Source organism: Pygoscelis adeliae, unplaced genomic scaffold, assembly GCF_000699105.1.
Source record: "Pygoscelis adeliae isolate BGI_AS28 unplaced genomic scaffold, ASM69910v1 Scaffold71, whole genome shotgun sequence".
Taxonomy (NCBI): Eukaryota; Metazoa; Chordata; class Aves; order Sphenisciformes; family Spheniscidae; genus Pygoscelis; species Pygoscelis adeliae.
Genome location: NW_008824356.1, coordinates 3474369 through 3487632, shown reverse-complemented (window position 1 = coordinate 3487632; position 13264 = coordinate 3474369).

Sequence of the window (13264 nt, the reverse complement as noted above, 5' to 3'; positions counted from 1 at the left end):
TGTATCAGTGTCTCTGTATATATGTATTTATTTAGTTGTCTTTTGTGTTGAAGATAAAAGCTTTTTACCATACCCAAACTTTAAAGCATTACTTTTAAAAGTTGAACCCCATAAACAGCAGCATGTGCTTTTCCCCCACCCCCTTCTTTCTATTTCTTTTTTCAGCAACGTCTGGCTTGGCAGACCCTTGCAGGAGTATCTGTTCTGCATTCTTCAGAGGCAGCTCAAAAAGAAATCCAGGCAGTGACCCAACTTCTCAGCCCTCTCCTGCAAACCCCTGCTGAAAGTCCGGTAAAAAGCTACACAATACTGAAACACAGCATCAGCATTAACACTACATACATACGCATTTATCCAGCCAGAGAAAATTATGTTCCCTAAAAAACTGATTGCTAGCTTCCATAGGGTTGCGTTACATTAATCTGACAGACTGCTTCCAGAAAGAGCAGCATAGCTACAAGGGTAAAAAATGTCTTATTTATTTATGGTAAAAATGTAAGTGGACCCTCCTGAAGGGATGTAATTAAAAAAAAAAATAGCTGGAGTAAGGAGGGGAGACATGCTGGAGGATGACAGGCGTTTTTATCCCAGTGGAAGGTTTTTTACTTCAGCACTTCTTGGGAGGCTCTGTAGCTGCAGGAGGACAAAAGCAGAAGAGGCTGATGAGAGAGAAATACAGACCGGGTATCAAACGTAACTAGAGAGCAGCTGGGCGAGGAAAGGGGGATAAGGCTTTGCAACTAAGCATGTGGGCAAAAACCTGGAGATAAGAGGCTGCATTCAGGAGGTGGAGAGCTGGGTCTGGGGCCCCAGGGGGATCGGGACTTGAAACGCAGATGGGAGAGACCGGCACCTTCAGGTAAGAGCCTGGCAGAGAGAAAGGATGAGCAATTGGGACTGGCTGGGAAACGGGAACAGCAACTGGCTGAGAGAGAAAGCAGTGGCTGGAAACAAGGAGCCAGAGATGAGGAAGGAACAGGACTGGGACAGACATGGTTAGAGGGGAGTAAGGCAGAGCTAGAGGAGGAAAACATTCATTACAGACTACCTTCACTGGTTGTTCCAGTGGCAGGGAATGGAGCATGAGGACCCTGGGTCATGGCACTACTCTGGTCTCAGCCCCTAGCAAAAGTGTCCTCTGGTCCACAGAGAAGTTGGCACGTTAGTATTGCTACAAATTACCCTATTAACTCAGGGGGCAGAAGTGCATATGGAGAAGCCAAGAGCTAACCCCAATACTGTGAGGCATAGAGGTGTTAATATGATGCCACATAATAGAATTTTTGTTTTTCCACTTTGCTTCATTAAGAACCTAGGAAATTACCTACAAACACTCTCTTAAAAGAACTCTGTGAGCTGCCAAAGCAAACATGCAGAAGTTGGAAAGCGCCAGAGCTGAAGTTATCTGTGCAGTTTTTTCCTCTTTTACACATATGCAGTGGGAGTAGAGGAAGCCATACTCTTTTCCCACAGATGTGTCGGCCTGTGCTCAGTCCGGATCTTGCTCAAGATGAGTCAGGATTGTGTAATGAGAGATGCTCAGCCCCCTATTCATTTGTTTCAGGTTGAATGGTGCATTTTGAATACAGTTGAGGAGTCGGGGAAAACAATGCCGACTGTCTTGCTATTGAATGCCAATCTGAAGAACTGGATGCATCCCTCCCTGCTTGCGCCACGTATCTCTTATATCACATCAGTAAGTTCTTACACCAAATTTTGCACACGTGGTCACTAATTGCATGTTCCCAGTTATACGGATATCTGACTTGAGACTCCAGGGTCTGATTTAGAGAAGTGCTGAGCACTCACAGCTGCAGCAGGACTCAATAGGAGCTCTGCTCTGAATATCTGAAGAATTACATAATGGTAAGTACCCTGACCAATTAGGTCCTGCAGTCTTAAATTGGGCAACCGAAATCACTGCACCTCTCTGTTCTTCTGTTTTGCAGCTGTAAAATGGGTATGATAATCATAGGGGTGATCTGAAAATAAATACACATTTGTGAACTGCTTAGAGACTACAGTCATTAAGACCATGGGAAACTTCCCAGATTAAATTAAAAACTCTTTCTTCAGATCGAGATCAACTGATAGGTGGTAAATAGGGGCTTAGGCCACATGTTAAACACATGGAAAAAGCAAAATATTGAACGGCTTTTCAATAAATGAGTGCCACCCATCCTGAGCAGTGAATGAGGCAGGGATCCTGTGGGAAAGGCATGAAGTGGTCATGTATTTAAAGATGGCATCACAAGCATGCATATAGAGGGAGCGTATTTAGACTGTATGCTCCTAAGGCTGGCTCTTCAAACTGCTGCACATTTAATGTCCCAACAAAATATGCTAATATGATTTCTGTGTGTGGAGGGTTAGGGATAATAGATGCTTTAGAATTGTCTTTTCTTTTGGGGGAGAGATTTTCTGACTGAAATGGAGCTAAACACTGCATGTATGTGCTATTAGCCAACCCTAATCCAGCTCAAAAAAAAAGAGTATGTGTATATACTGTTACAAAAACCTAATAGGAACTGGGTGACTGCCATATATTACCTGGCACACTGAAACTGTAAAGTCTGCTTTCACCATCAGAGTGTGACTTATCATCTGGAAGTGATTTAGTTGTGTGGTTACCTTTGGACTGCTGGTCTTTTTGGTTCTTTACTAGCAAGCAAATAACGATGGAGAATAAGACTTTAGTACTATCAAGTAAACAAATAATTGGGCTGGAGATTTCAAAACCAGAGGTGAGAAGTGATTTTGAAGCTAGTCAAAACTCTGCAGGTTTTATCCTCCATGGTTGTTATTAAAAGTAGTTACAAAATCCAGATCTCTGCCCTCCCTCGCTCCCCAGCCCCCTCTTCCCTTTACTACATGGTATGCAGGGAACACTGCTTGAAATATACTGCCGCTCAGCTCTGTACAGTTCATGTCCATAAACGGAGTTTGTTTTCTGAAGTAATTTGCACAGTATAGATCTATATTCTCCCCTAAGTGCACACACCTGTAATTTCCATCAGCATCACTAGGAGCTACTTGTATGTAATTGAAGGGAAAATATATGCTACACTGGGCACTTCACATGAGAATCTCCAAATGGGTTCACATTACCTTCCTCTGACTAAAACAGCCATGAAAAACACCTCTGATAAATTCCCTATGACTGGTTCACATGGCAGGTGGCCCTCCATTAGAAATAGAATAGTTATACCTGGCGTCCCCAATATTTCTGAACCGAGGACAGAAGTTTCAAGAACATATCAGCCCAAAGGTATCATTCTGTGTGGGATCACAGCTTTCATACCTACTGCATCCCAAAATGCTTTTGCAGAGTTAACAGACACTGTTTGTTTAGCAATAAATAAATGCAGAAGAAAAGAGAAATTAAAAGGTGATGACAACTGGGAAGATATATACTCATAGGCAAGGTTGAATTAGGTTGAAGTGGAGGAATACTAGAGGGCAGTTTCAGATGCAGGAGCTACAGGGGGTTTTACACAGTACCTACTGAGGTGAGAGTGTAGGAAGGACCAAAGGGGATGCCTAGCAGGAAGAAGGGAATGAAGAGGGGAGAGTGTGATAAAGACAGACAGGTGAGGCTAGAGAGTTCAACTGATTATTTTAAATGTGACATATTACATATTATTCTTTAGTGCCTTCATAAACCCCCATTCTCATGTACTCACTAGAAATTATCTGGGAGGAGCATCTTAGGCTACCCCAGGGGGCAAAAAAAACCAGTAAAACTTGAAAGATGTTACAGACACACAGTGCTGAGATTGCATTTTCTGAAGGTATTTTCAATTATTCAGTAGAAGAAAAAATAAATCTTTTGTTCAGTTCATATTTTAAGAGAAATTTCTTTCCTAGGAGGGTAGCACAGTACTGGAAGTCATTACTCAGAGGGGCTGCAGATTCCCCATCCAAGGAAGTTTTCAAGGCTGAGCTAGAGATGGCCACGGCTGACCTGGTCTGCTTCTGGGGATGGTGGGGAGCGCTGGCAAGGAGGGGCAGTGCCTTTGCGGTCCCCTATTTGCCATAACCAGCAGTGGTGAGGGGAGAGGGGACCCCACGTTTTGCTCTGTGGAGGCCCCTCTCTGGCTCTAACACCAGCAATCAACAGGAAAAATTACTTTGAAATACACCCTGTGAGAATCAACTCGTACCAGTTCACCACAGCCCTGCTGTCTCACATGCTGGGCTCATCGTGCCATAACGTCTCCCTGGCTCTGGACTATGCCAGACAGGCGAGGTCAGAGGGTGGAAGGGGCTGCAGGGCAGTGCCACTGCGCTGGGCCCAGTGGCTAGTGGACTGGGACCAGTTGTTTAGAAAAAAAGGAGTGTAAGCCTTCTGAACGGCTCCAGAGAGAGGCAACAGAAATCCAGGCCACTGATTTTCTTCGTCCTTTTGTGAGATATTTCTGAATGCATTATTGTTGTCATTCATTCTTCTGCTAACTGCATGGGATTTATCAGGACACCGCATCACACATACTGGGTCTGTTGCCGGGATGGTTACTCTGGGCATAATCTCAGCTATTGTCTGATTGTTAGTTAAGAAATGGATATCAATAGTATAATTTAGTATAATTGCTGACCATAACATGCTGTTGCACTCCACACCCATTCCTCCTACAGGAAGTGATGCAACTAGTTAAAAAAGAGTGTATCCCAAGATGTTGGAGGCATTAGCACATACAAGGATAGAAGTAATTTATGAAAAATTGTCCCAGAACAGATTCATATTAAATATTAGCTATGTGGAGCAGGACTTAGGAAAGACTGTAAGTGTGTAAGTGCATTTCTGCCCATTTAAGCTCCTGTGTCCAGCAGCCCCTACCCCTGGCTTTCACAACACTCCTGCTCCATACCCTCACAGCTGGTACCTGACCCAGAAGGTACCCCTTGCACTTGCTGCCTAAATCCCTTGCATGCTCACACTTCTCTTGCTGGGCATGTGAGGAGCAACTGAAATCTTTTCTGTAAGGAAGCATGTCCCATGTAAGCCCCACAGGATTCACAGACCAAGCACACTTTTGCCTATCTTGCCTGGCATCCCTGACCTCTTTCAGACATGGGGAGGGCCTGAGGCAGCACTACCCTTCCTAGCGCTGCCAGTCTCGAGGATCCCTCATTGATGCCAGACCTATTTTAAATACTTTTCAAAACTGAACCTGTTTGATGGTTTTGAAGCTATTCTCCATGTCACTCATTAGCCAGAGCTTTGAAAGCAAATGTGTGAGATTCAACTCCAGGGCGTGAGCTTTACCCTGTGCATCTGTGACTGCCAGGACAAATAGGCTTTTGCTTCCTTTTTTTTCAGTCTCTCAAAAGCAGGAGAGACAGTAAGTCAGATTTATGACCAGGTTTGGATAGGTAGTTGCACAATTTAAAGTACTGAGTAACAAGTGATAGCCCATCAGCCGAGCTGCCCTAGCTGAGTGTACGAGTGCTCTTAGCACACTCCAGCTGCAGAGGATGATGTGTTAGGTGTTAAGACACCCTCGTGGATATGTGCAGGGCTTCAGCAGCAAACAAAGAGCTGGAAATTCTTCCATCCTTCTTCCCAGCATTAGAGAGGAGATTGGCAGGTACAAGGAGACAGCTCATTTATGACTAATTGACTAACTGAATATGATGGGATTTACTTTACCTTGCAGATCCAGAGAAGAGTAAGGTGGTTTAACATATCTCCCCCACCCCTCACCCACAGGTACAATTATTTTAAGTTTCTTTTAGTTATAGAGCCAGAATTGGATCTTTGATTAAGTGGCTTAACAGAACTACAGAACTAGCAATATTGGGTCAGTTATTTCTTAGGAAATGCATGATGCAGATACTTCTAACTCTGTTATATTTTAGTGCTTCCAACACCTGTGTAAGGTATTGTGGCCAACATACCAAGAGAAGCTTTTTGATGAAGACAATATATTTACATATACAGAACGTGACCAAAGAGGGCTGATGCCACAGATTCCCTTTGTCACGTTAATATTTTAGGGCAAAGCCTGATACTTAAACTATTTGCCCTAATTTGCCTGAAGCACCATAACTACATGTAGCAGTGTGTAAGGTTATGTCTACAACACTTCTTCCCCCCTTCCGTGCTGCGGGCAGGCACTGGCTGATACCATAGGAACACCTGTATTGCCAGCTTCTGCACTTTTAGTGACCAGTGAAACTTCCAGACATGTCCTTTCTGCACTCTTTTATTGTTTAAGTTCACAGAAACCCCACTTAATTATTGCATAATGCCTTCATGAATCAAGCTTTTACTGTGCAATTCAAGTTGCAATAAAATAAGCGTGCTTCATATGTTAACAATTACAGGCTAGATTTATAAAAGCATCACACACTGTTTGCATTGGCTTTTCTAACTACTTTATTCATAAAACAGTGTTAATGCACCTAAAATAAATTCACCTTCCTTCTGAAACTCATTAAACTCTTCTGTCTCTGCACAGATAACTCTTTAGTCACCATGTACCCTAGGAATGCATCGTGGAAAACAAAGATGGTATGTTCCTGCTCACACTCTTTTACTGTTCAACCAGGCAGGTGTGTGTTAGACACGGCTGGAGCCAGGTCTACGCTGCATCTCACAGGGTTTGAAGTTACAGACATGAGGGATCATCCATGATGGACTCAGTCCTAAAGAGCAAAATGGTGAATTACAGCACGGATCTAGCCCCGTATAAAAGGACACCAAGAAGAATTTTGCTTTGAAATTCTTATCAGTGCTGCAAGTTCAAGTTTGCTCTGCTTCCACTGGCTTCAATGAATGTCAGCTGTACGCACACAGCTGTAAAATGTTATTTATACCTGCAAGTCTAGTGGGGTCAGAGCAACATAGAACTGGTGTAAGGGAAGAAGGCAGCACATTGCCTTGCTGTAAGTGAAGGCAGGATTGTCTGCAATACAAGGCAGGCCCCTAGCAACAGAATTTTGTTTTTACAAGTCATGTTTCATCTGGATGGAAACTCAAATTAGATTTATTTTGTAAGAAACATTTCTTTTCTTACTTAATGCCATCTGACCTTTTAAAAGTAATTTTCGGTTTTACACTAATAAGACAAAATAATTTGCTTTCTAACTGTTTTCTTATTCCTTTTTTACAAAGTTTGATTGTTTTTTTTTAATATGGACACACACATATAAATTTATTTAACATTCTGTAGAACATAATTTGCAAAAGAGGAAGAAGTTGTTGATGGAGAGGACTCTTTGCATAAGCAGGGCATCACTGCTTTTTGACTCAGCCTTCCTCTGAAGATCCATAGAAACCATAGCTTTTTTTACCAAATACCAAGTGAATTTCCTGATTGGAACATGTGATCAGCTTGGAAAAAGTATGGGTTTGTGCAACCTGTTTCCTGCCCAAGTACAACTTTGCCTTTGGCTAAACTAGCACCACAAGTCATAATCAATTAAAGTTCTTGTTTTTCCTTTTGGAACCGAGCACTCAAGCTTTTCGTGTGAAAGTCTTAATGGCGGGTGTATGTGTAAGTGTGAATGTTTTCCTATGTCATTCATATTAATGAAGGCCTGCAGGTGTATTTAGAACACATTTGCCGAAGTAACTTGCAGAAAATATTTTTTTTTCTTTTTCTTTCTGGAGAGCCCCCCCCCAGCATCTGGATATAAAATAAAATTTTGTGGCCAATCTGGAATTCCATACCCCCAATCAGACCATGAACTTGTACCTAGTTTAATCTCTTCTCTGGAAAAATGCACTAGGAAAAGACTCAATTTATTCTCCATTACAGAAGAAATACACTGCTAAATGGGGCATAGAAATACTCTTTCGGATTGACCTAATCAAAACGAATTTGTTTCATCTTCCTACACTTGAGTAATAGATGTTGACAAAGCCACTGAATTATTTGGCTCCAAGTCTAGCTGAAATTTCTCTTAATGGTGAATATGAGATAAATGTTACAAATGTGGCTCAGCCTTGAGTAGCAAACTGAGAATTCCCTATTAACAGATGACAGAGCAGTCATTCTTTTTACCCAAGTTTCTGAGGTTTTCTGAAATAAAAGCTCAGAAATCTGTTAGGAAGGCACACAGTATTTGCCAGAATGAATAATCCCAGAGAACTCACCAAGCCTACTGAAGTCAATTGAGAGATTTTTCATCTTTTCTCTGGGATTTGTGTCAGAGTTCACATTTTCCCACAAGTAGTGTGATTCAAAGCCTAGGAGCATCTCTTCCTGGACTGTTAGGAAATCTTAGACCAGAAATTCGGAGGCAGTAACCCAAAGGTGCTCGTCTAGTGAGGTTCTTCTGCAGACCATTGATAAAACAAGACTCACTGTGTTTAAAACGCAGAGATTAACAACGAGTTAATTTCCAGTCAGAAGCAAAACAGCAAAATGAACCTCCCTCAGGAAAGCTGAGATTTAATGATGATTTAACAGCATTTACAGGATGTAACCATGACCTCAGTGAGCTAGGCACTCTGCAAACACAGCATTCCTTAAAGCCGTTGCAGAAACACTCTTACTGTGGACTGCCCAGGCTGGAGCCCCATGCCATGTGCTCTTTTCTTCCTTCAGAGTTGGCTTTGTTGGGACACATGATGGGCTCCTGCTTCCCATCTTGGTTCCAGTTGTGTTTTAATGGGCTTCATGGTTTCCTGGTCTCACAGTACACTGAGTCAGTGGTGCTACATTTACTGAAGCTTTTAAAAGCATGAGGAAGAACAATTCTGCATTAGACCAAAGGTCCAACCACCCCAAAGTATCATGTCTTCAGCAGTGGCCCAGAATGGCTGTGTGTGTGGGAACACAGGAAGAGAGAGCTCATGTGACAACATGTACCCATAATACTCTCCAGATCTTGAGCAATCTTTGGGTTAGGAGCTCTCTTGCCAGAGTTGATGTCTTGTATTTAATAATGACCATAATTTACCACGTAAGAAGGATTTCTTACAAAGAAAGAAGAAGGAAGAAGAAGAAGAAAGAGTTAGCTGTGAGCATTTACAGACAACTTGCGGAAAAATAGCACCGTGAAGGACTCTTATGTAATATATACAGTGCTAGCACAGAAGAGACAGACATGTGATGATCAGCTATATGTCAAATCCTCCCCTTCCTCTGGATAGACTTTTTATTTGCAGTCTTTTGCCTCACAAATGTCTTGTAGTGGTAAAAGCAACATCAGCATCCTCTGTTTCATCTTTGCACTGCAACAGTTGAAATGCAGGAAATCCCATTTAAACATAAGAAAAAAAAATTACTGTAAGTGTAGTCAAAAAAGGGAACAGGATGCCTGGAGAGACTGGATTCTCCACAACGGAGATATCCAAACCCCAAATGGACACATCCCTCAGCAACTTGCTGTAGCCGACCCTACTTTGAGGAGTGGGGTTGGCCTAGTTTTGGATCAGATGATCTCCAGAGGTGCCTTCCAACCTCAACTAGTCTGTGGTCCTGTGGCCTTGCAAAAAAAGGGAATGAAAAAATGGGACACATACCAGAAGTTTAGTACCTTCTCCCCACTCATGTCAAACTTTCTGACCCCCGTGAGAACAGCGAGAGTAAGGCCCTGTGACCCATGCTCACAGACCTACACACTTCGATTACATGTCCACAATGAATTCCTGCATCATCAGAGCAATATGTAACTGAAAACTCGCACCAGAAGCTGTTCAAATGAAACGTACACTTGTACATTTGCGATTGCATACTTGCACTTTGAGAATCAAATTTACAGATGAAACACCTTCTTTCAAGGCCTTTCTGTCCTTCCAGTCATGACACGCCTGTCTGTGTCCTCCAAATTAATTTCGTGCCTTAGCATTGTAACCATGCTTATTTTCTTCCATTCTATTCTGAACAGAAATCAACAGCAAAACCCACCATGACTTCAGGGGACTTCGGGGCTGCAGGAGCAGAACCTTCTGAAAAAATATAAACTCAAAAGCTTAAATTCAACACCATGGTGTCTTTTCGACAAATCAGTTTTAACACAACAATGGGTTTTTTTGCATTGCATTATTCCACGTGTTTTAGGGAAGGTACATTATAGGGTAAAACATCTTACAGTTTCTTGTGCCTCTAATATTTTCCAGGCCATCATCTTCAGGTGGGTCAGGTGGGTTTGCAACAGTCATGCAACATATTTCAACATCTATACTGGTAAATCTGACATCTCTGTGCATAGTAATTGTGGTAACTGCAGGTTTTCTGTGTCACTCCAGGGTCCCTATGAGATGCTGATTCTGTTTGAGAGGGTAGAGCTCAGAGCAGCTCAGATATAGGGGCTACACAGACACACACACACATATATATCTATGTATGTGCTGTGTTTCTTAAGGGCTTGTCAAAACTTTGCAGTCTTGTGATTAATGTGCAAAAACCCCAAATATAGTTTTTCCCTTCAGACACAGGCAACAGCTGTATGATTTAGACCAAAACAAAGAAGGCAAAATGTTAAGCAATATTTTAAACCCCCACTATTTATAGTGGATTTCTTTTTTCTGTGCAGTGAGCACTGAGTCAGAAACCTGGTATCTCCACTGCCGTTTATCTTTTTACAGTTTCTTACAGCTGAGCAGAGGTCTGTAATTTACAATCCCACTGAACCGGCGGTGGGTTTGTACCCACTTTACGCAGGCATACAGGGTTTCTACAGATGGGAAAGGCTGAAGATGTGAGCGTTCCATCTCCACAGGAAGAAATACAACCTAAGTCATTAGCTATGTTAGTGGCGTGGCAGCCAGGAGAGCCTGGACCACTGCAGTTGCTTCAGATCAGCCAAGTGCTTTTGCTCATGAAACAGATGCTTCACACTTTTACCTCTAGAGGGGGGTAGATACCTGTGTACTGCTTTCGGCCTGTGGCAAGGACAGCTCGGCCAGATCTGTCAAATAGCCTGTAAATGTTACTGAATCACCTGGCAAACACACGACACTTTTGCCGGAGCTGGAGGCGCTGGCTTGTGAGGAAGCCTGGTAGCAATCCTTGCTCTGATACCAACTGGGGACTCTTTGGCATCACTTGATTTTCTGCTTAGAGCGCGACTGCAGGCTTTGAAACTGGGCAGAGCTGAACAGGGGGGCAATGAGTTGTCCCCATAATCTGCTCACATATAATTGCTCCTGTGCTGTCCTCAGAGTCCCCCTTCGCTGTGACGCTACGAAGGCTGGAAGGCATCACATGCTCTCCTGCAATGAGAGCAAGGCAAAAAAACCTGAGGTTAAGACACCACATTTACTGCATGTCCGCTTGCTTACACTGGTGCTCTGGGAGTGAGGTGCTGAGTTAAAAATTGGGGTTATCATGAGCAGAGAAAGCAGAGCAGAGGAGGTGTTGCTCCTGTGGGAAGGTCTGTCCTGCAGCTCCACAGAAATCCTGATTTTCAGTAACGTAAAAGATTCTGTTTATGTGGAATCTAAACAAAGGTAACGAATATAAATAATTCCTCTTGCCTCCTCATTCCTGCCTGTCATTCAAGAGATAAGGGAACAGCACGACAGCTAGCATGGATGTTGTGTATAAATGATCTCCAGATGGAAAAGGAATTTAGACACTTATTTGGAGTTTCCAGATGTTTGGAAGCCCCAGACAACTCGTGTACATTAACAGCGCAGACCATGCATAAGATGTCTGGAGATGAAGTGCATCTCTGCTGCACCCTTGGCTTATGCACATGAAATAAGTCTGATGTATTTGCAATGTGCTGGATGTACTGTGCACAGGCTGGTCATCTACGCACCAGCTGCTTGGTGGATCTGCTCAGCCTTGGACCCAGGAGCACCTGATGCACAGCACCTGCAGCCATGTTTCGGACCTGGATTCCCCCGGCAGGAGGAGAGGTCCTCCATTTGCAGGCAGTGGAAGCAGCAGATCTTTTGGGGGCCTGTCTTGGCTGTGGGTAACATTTCCAGCTTGTATTTGCTTGAGATCCCAACCTGAACTGGGTGGTGGTACCGGCCAACATCAAAAACTAGAGATTGTCAGAAATGTTGAAGATACTGAAAAAAACCTTTTTTCACCTTTTTCTGCCCCAGGAAAAAAACTAAAAATATTGAGAGAAAAATATTTTTTAAAAATTACAATCAGAATGTCTTTTTTTCCTCTTCAAGCACAGGAAGTGGATTATGTATAGTTTAATTATCATTTAGAAACTCCTGCTAGGGATAGTTTTTAAATAAATGAATATTATACAGTGTAAAACATCTTGGGACCATGGAAAGAGTTACGTTGCATGTGAATGTACATCACCAAATTCTTTTTCTATTGAGAAAAATAGAAAAGAAAAATTTTTCTTTACATTAAGAAAAATCTTACATTAGAAAATAGAAAATTTAGCCTCAGTCTCTAAGCCTCTTGAGTATAGGAAACAAAATATCTGTAATAAAATAAGTCCTGAAATACCATTTTGAAGGATTGAAACGCAGCAAGGGTAGCATCAATTTAACTAAATTTTTAAAAAATCAATGCTTGTGTAAAAAAAAAAAGCTCACATAAAATGTCCTTTCCCACTTTTTTCTTTTTCTTTTTCAGAATTTCCAATATTTACCATTCAGCTCACAGGAAGGAAATAAAAGAAACTACTAAGGTTTCCTCCTAAAGTTTTCTTGTTTCTTTTCCTACGAATCGTCATGAGTCAGCTCACACATGTGCAGGTTGCATTCTGCATTGCTTTCTCTCCCTGATACCCAGAGTTCAATACCTCCTGCTTCTTTCCAACAACCTCCATTTCCTTTGCACATTCCGAGGACGGTCCTCTCGCTGGCAATGGGGGCTTTCTGCCCACGTAGGAAAGTGAAGCTAACATAACATGTCAGTTGGAGTCAATATTTCAAAAGTCCTTCTTCAGGATATCTTTGTGCCTTTATTCACCCTCTTCACCCTCCAGGTTTTTTCCTCACTGGATCTTCTGGCATCAATGAGGCAGTTTTATGGCTTTAAACTGATCTCATTAAGACATGAGCAGAACCAAGTAAGTCTCCATTATTTTTCTACCCAGGCTTTCATGTTTAGTTTTATATTTGGTTGGTTTTGGACATAGTAAGATTTTGAAGCAATTATCCATATCCACAACACAAAGATTTGCCTCCTTATTTCTGTACCTGACGCTTCAGCTGATTCCTCTTTCAAAGGTCATGAATTACCTTACAGAAATCAGGACAGATTTTTGGCTACATTGACTCTCTTGATCCCAATCTGCTAGGTTGAAAACCTCGGTTACAGAGAATGGGATGGCTGTTGAGTTGCAGAAATTCACAATATCCCTTCGACCTTTACTTTTGTGACCT